Source organism: Anser anser (genome assembly GCF_964211835.1).
Source record: "Anser anser genome assembly, chromosome: 2".
Lineage (NCBI taxonomy): Eukaryota > Metazoa > Chordata > Aves > Anseriformes > Anatidae > Anser > Anser anser.
Window position 1 is genome coordinate 153,623,898 of NC_139721.1, and position 5,997 is coordinate 153,629,894.

Here is a 5,997-nt window from a genome sequence, read left to right on the forward strand (position 1 = left end):
GAAGGTGACTGTTCCACCTTACCCACCTGCACGATGGAGGATTTGCTTGGGAGTTGACTTAGTTAGCAAGGCCAAAATACCTCCAGATAGCCACCAGCGCCTATTTGTATACAAAATCGTCATTGTGTTAGAGCCAGCGGTTCTGATAAAGGTTAATTACTTAGATAAATTGAAAAATCTATGTTCATTTACAAATGGACATAAAATGAAGTCTCAATTATTATAATTTATTTACACTGTCAACTTAGATGAAAGCATATTCAAAAATATTGCTGAAAGCTGGGGCCCTGGGGCCTGATCCTTCAAAGCCTTAACTGTGACAGTAGCTCTTGCCCCCATGGGGCAGCATTTCGGTCAAACAAATAATGACAGATAACAACTTTTGTTTGGTGGAGAAACAAAACCAATGTTATTTAAGAATAGCGTGCGCAAAGAGTTCCTTCCTTGCCCAAAAGTCATGCATATTTGATTGGGAAAGTCAGGAGCATTTTTGTGCTACAGTAAATTCATAGCAAATATAAATAGACACTTCCATATATTTATTGCTCTACAGAGACTTGTAGATGGATTTCACCTCACTTACCATACCACAAGCAAATTATGTTGAAATCCTTCCAAGATCTGAGATGATATGTTTATAAATTCTCCTTGTTGAACTCTTGGCCCCAAGTAACTTTATTATAATAAAACATTTGGGTGTTTATTTTATTTTTTTAATGCATTCTGTTTACCATGAGAGAAATGGCAGCGGTTTGTAATTTCACATTCATCGGCTGAATTTTATGCTGCAAAACAAGCATAAAGCATAAATGCATCAAATAATAAAATAACACCCCAGTGTATCAGATATGTAATGAATTTCTGCATGTGCTGTTGTTTTCATTATGCTGATTTACAGCCGTTTTAATGTACACAGTCTTCTTAAACAACTTAGAGTTGATTGTTCTGGAACTAGACTGCGATTCAAGACAAAATACTGGACGTTTGCCATCTTTTAGGGAGGTTATCAAAAACCCTCCGGAGGCAAACAATCATGGATTAAAGAGCTTAGGTTATTCAGCATAACAATGATGCTCTGTCCACTGAACCTGATTGCAAAATATGCTGGAAGCAAAACCAACACCGCTGGAGCTGGAGACAGGCAAGCAGCGAGGGACTGCGATGTCCATGTGTGTATCACTGTTTTGCAAATCACACATCAACCCTGAAATCTTAATTCAAGAACTCCTGGTGTGTTCCAGGTTACTTTGCCTGAGCATATACTTCTAAGTTCATGGTGCAATTCTAGCGGTTCTGTACATTATTTATATTCACGTGAAATACTGGCAGAGTCTCTTCTGACAGCGGCAGTCCCATTGGTACGTGCAGGTGGAAGGACTCCCCACGGACTGCCATGGCACGTCTGTCTGAGAGTTGTGCCAGCTCTGTACTCCCAGACCTGCCCATGCTCAGCACCTCGGGAACATCTGTGTGCCAGTTTCCAAGAGGTGGGTGCCAGTTTCCGAGTCATGCTTCTTAACATGTTATTCAGGGATTCCTCTCCCTGATCTCAGCCAATTTGTCGTAACTGTGAATAAAGCAGATTTACCATCTTAGTGGCAATGCCTGGGAAGCCAGAAATAAAACAACTGGAAAACAGCCCGGGGCAAAGCCCACAAAAACTTGTGAACCTCACAACCACCACGGATCGCTCCAGGAAGGAGCTCTGCCTTCTCTTCCCTGCACCACTGTCACAGACACGCCGTCATGTAGTTCCTCTCCATCTCCTCCTGCTTTGTCAGGATGTCTCTGAACAACAGCCACCAAAACTGCCTGGAAAAGAGCAACGACACCTCTGGTTGATGCTTAGATCTGTCTGTTCCTGCTTAGCTCCCTCTACTGCTTTGTACCGCGGGGTGCTCGGCGTCCCCTGCGCTCACCAGAGCAGCCCCAGGAGCTGCGAAAGGATAAATGCCTGTGGTGACTGTACCAGGAGGTAAAGCAGTTCCTGCACCCGGCTTTGCTGCCAGAAATGTGACTGGAATTACTGCAGCTGTTATCTCCTTTAATCTTATCTCTCTTACAGGCTCTCTCACCAGCTTCCCAGTGAGTAGTAAGGACTGTAGTAACATCAATTACACATCCATTAGCATTACCAATATCACTTTTCATGCAGCATTATCGAGATACGGATGTAGAAAACGCCAATATTTTCTTTCCCCGCACTACGTTAATCAAGCTGCATGTCGCCACATGCCCGCTCGTGGCAGAGGCTGTGGTATTTGTGCTGATTTAACATTTACAAGCCGCCAGCCTGCCCAGGCTCTGTGCTCCTCACAAACACGTGTGAAAGGCTAATGGGCTCAACTGAAAAATGTGTCTGACTCCAGTAATCTTACAAACACTTGAAACACATTAGGATACTCACACCGCTTTGCGGACACGGGGCCTGATCCCATTCACCATAAAACCGGTGGTAAAATTCCCGCGGCCTTCCCTGAGGCCTGACTCTGCTGGGTGGGCTGAAGGCCTGCCTTGTTGAGGAGGTGTTTCCAGAACAGCAGCACTTGGAGCAGGGTTTATTCCACCCCTTCTTGTTGGGCAGGAGCTTGGGGTACACGCAAGCTGCCTCGTAGATACTTAAAATTGGGTAAGACTCATCCTTCTTTCCTTTTTTTTACATAGCATGATGCCCTTCTAGCCTCAAGCTGGACGCAATGGGCATCTGACAGTGCTACTCAGCCATGTTGCATGTACAGAGCTGGGCACGCAGGTGGACTGGGGGCACGGTCAAGAGCATTTTGTGAGCTTCACACTGCAAGGAGATACGAGGATGGGGCATATTGACTCAGACTCCTCAAGTAAATGCATTGCCTTCTTAAATAAGGGTTTGGTTGGGAGAGGTGTTGAGTGACTTCACCATCAGCTTCTCCTTCCCGCCAGCATCACCTTGCCCACTCCCACCCCCAGCTCTCCACTCACTACAAGCAACAGCCATCCCCTTCAGCTCCATGTCCCCACACTGTCCCCAGAGTGCCACCCTCTTCTTTCTTCACCTCTCCATGTCACACACAGACGGCTCAGAAAAGCAGAGGCTGCATGCTGTCCTTCTATCTCTTCATATGCTGCTGTGTCCCCTTTACAGACTTCTCCTCTTGCCCATCCTTGGCAGCTTTCAGGCCAGGACTATGGCGTAGGTACGTATTTGCTCAGCACCAAACGCTGCAGGGTCCTGATCCACGGCCCTGACCCATCGGCTACCCCAGTAGCTGCTACTGCTGCTGACAGAGGTTGTAACTGAGCTGTGCCATTAGCCTTTTGTTTTCCCTTAATGAGAGAGTAATTTCTGTTGACATTGCTTGGTTTAAGTGTTGGTATCCCAGTATCGTCCTCATTTCGCACTTATTTCACACAGTCCTGACACGATAACAATGTCCACTTAATCTTGCATGGAAATTCCCTTTCAGTGTCCACTGGTCTCCCCTGATTTATGCGGACACTGCTTTCTTGTGTCACTATGAACTGCTCTCCATAGATTTTCTGTGTCATTGATTTGCCATCACCTCCACAATCCAATACAATTTTCCTCCACTTGCATTTGATATTCTCATGTTGACACCGAAGACCTGCATCACTAATATTGTATTAACATCGTTCTGACATGGGAACAAATCCTCGCGCTAATAACATTTACTGATAATAACATCACCATAATGCAGTTACCAGTAATTTGTTTCCGTAGGATTCAGTCTTTGGACTTGACATCCAGACATCCTCTCCGAAGCATTTGTGTTGAGCACCCCCTGCAATGCAATGCTTTATCTGAACGAGTAGCAAAAACTGCAATACCAATAAATACCAATAATTCGATAGATTAGATCTTCAAAGACCTTTACAAGCAAATATTTCGTACTCTCAATAACCTACACAAAAAATAAACTTCCCATTCCATACCAGAATAGGCCTGGAGGGTTTCTCAAGACTGCTTTATGAAAAACTAGCAGAGGATCCTTGTAGTAAGCAATAGCCCAAGGGCTATGTCAGTTATATGAGAGACCCAAAGTCCGTCCTCTCCTCTACCTGACCCAGACAGGCTCCAGATGGCTGCCCTGACCTGCTGGTCATTCCCCATGAAAGGACCTCATTTTTGTTACAGCCAGAAATTCTGGCTCAGACCTTAGCAATCTCTCTCAACAAAATTTAATCAGTACTGATATGTTCCCATGAAAAGTTTCAGTTTCAATAAATCAGCATTTTCCAAGAAACAAAAAAAAAAAAAAAAAAAAAAAGCATCTAGCTGGAAAACTCCCAGCCCACTCAGATCTCTGCTATCAGCTACAGAAAGTCAATATTATTCTCCATCATCAGGACTGCCTCTACACTCCAATTTTTTAAGAAAGAGAAATTAAAATACCAATAAAGGGTACGCTTTTTTTTCCCAGTATTTCCTAAGTGATTAAAGACCCCGGGAATTTCGTAGGACCTGTGCTCCGAAGTCACTTGTAAGCTTTCAAAAATGCCGCCCCAAATCCATCATTCTGAGAACTGATTTTTAAAGCCTGAGGTTAAAAACACAGTAAAAGCTAAACAAAACCTGGTCGAGGACCACACAACAAGAACATACTGTCCAAACAATAATGAGAAAAGAAAGCTTTGAGCCCTTCTAGCCAAGGTGTGGGTCGGGAAGTAAATCCAGGCCCTTTTGCAAGCCACGCTGGCGGAGGCAGCTCTTTTTCACCAGCCATAGAGTATCTCATTTGCCAAACCCGTATGAACTGCCTGAAGCCACAGCTGGGACCAGCACCTGGTGCCACAGGTGCCTTGCAGCAAATTCTGCCCCGAGAAGGCTCCTTCAGGCTCTGCTGGTGGCAGCTAAGCATGAAACTGCTCCTCTGCGTATTTCCAATTAACAGAAGACCCAAAGTATCTTTTTTTTTTTTTTTTTTTGCTACTTCCAGTAGCAAACCTTACATATTTGTAGCCGACGCAGAAATCTGGGGGAAAACGAAAGGATTTACTGAGTTATCCACAGCCCCTGTTCTGCTCACAAAGGCAAACAAAGTATTCACCAGAGAGCTTCAGAAAAACTCAGTATTAAATTGTCATTTTGTCAATAAAATGTCATTTCATCAATAGAATATCCAGGTGGCCCAAATGTTTCTGCATAATTAATTCTCCTGGTGCATTAAGGAATGTTATACACAATATTAATCAAAAAGCACTGTCAATATAAGGACCATATATAAACCCAGCTAAATAAAAAACCACAAACTTGTTTGAAAGCTAAGCTCTTTTTTTTCTTTCTTTTTTTTTTTTTTCCCAAGATGACCCTTCAGTCTAAGGGAGATGTGGATGCTGCTATCAAAAATGCAATTAAGAAAATAGCACCCCTGGAACCAACCGGGCAACTGAAATTTTTGCAAGCATTTTGTTTAGTTCCCCAACCCTTTTCCTTATCAACAGGGCTTTGCTGGGACCTGGACTTAAACTGTAGCTTCTGATACATTAGAATCACTGAGAGCAGAGCCTTGGAGAAAGCAGAATTTGTGGTCCTTGGAAAATTCAATGATTTGGGCATTTGTGTTTGTTCTGAATAAAAGAATAAAAATAAAAAGCAAAACGTCACACAACTTTCTGAGAAACTCCGGATTTGAAAACATCTCACCAAGGCAAACAAAAGCGTTTTCTCTTGGTTTGGATTGAAATCTTTGACCAAGGTGATTTTTTTTTCTAAAGTCACTTGCAGTGAAAAGAGAGCATCGCAGCCCAGGGCTGTCAGAAATTCCCCTCCGAGCCCCGGTGGGCGCAGCCACCCTCGCAGGGCTCTGCCGCCGCTGCCCGCTCCCTGCTGAAAAAGCCCCTCGCCCCCGTGTCCCCTTCCCAACCTGCCCCCTGCCCTTCCTCACCCTCATCCTCCCCAGCCCTAGCCCCAGCCCCTGTGGCTGTAGCATCTCCCTGCTCTCCGCAGGGGAGGCACAAAGAGCAGCCGCAGGGAGGGAAGGAGCATCCTTGGATCCT

General features: G+C 44.6%; 1 long non-coding RNA gene across 2 annotated transcripts; it reads right to left on the minus strand.

Annotated features, from left to right (window-relative positions):
• Positions 1-218: 218 nt before the first annotated feature.
• On the minus strand, positions 219-4,714 carry LOC310894031. 2 transcript variants are annotated; one of them, XR_014579507.1, is made up of 3 exons: positions 4,604-4,714; positions 2,408-3,782; positions 219-1,812 (listed from the first exon to the last, which is right to left on the minus strand). It is a non-coding gene; the product is annotated as an uncharacterized lncRNA (long non-coding RNA). The 2 variants fall into 2 exon arrangements; XR_014579508.1 differs by having other exon boundaries at positions 4,463-4,709.
• Between the last annotated feature and the right edge of the window lie 1,283 nt (positions 4,715-5,997).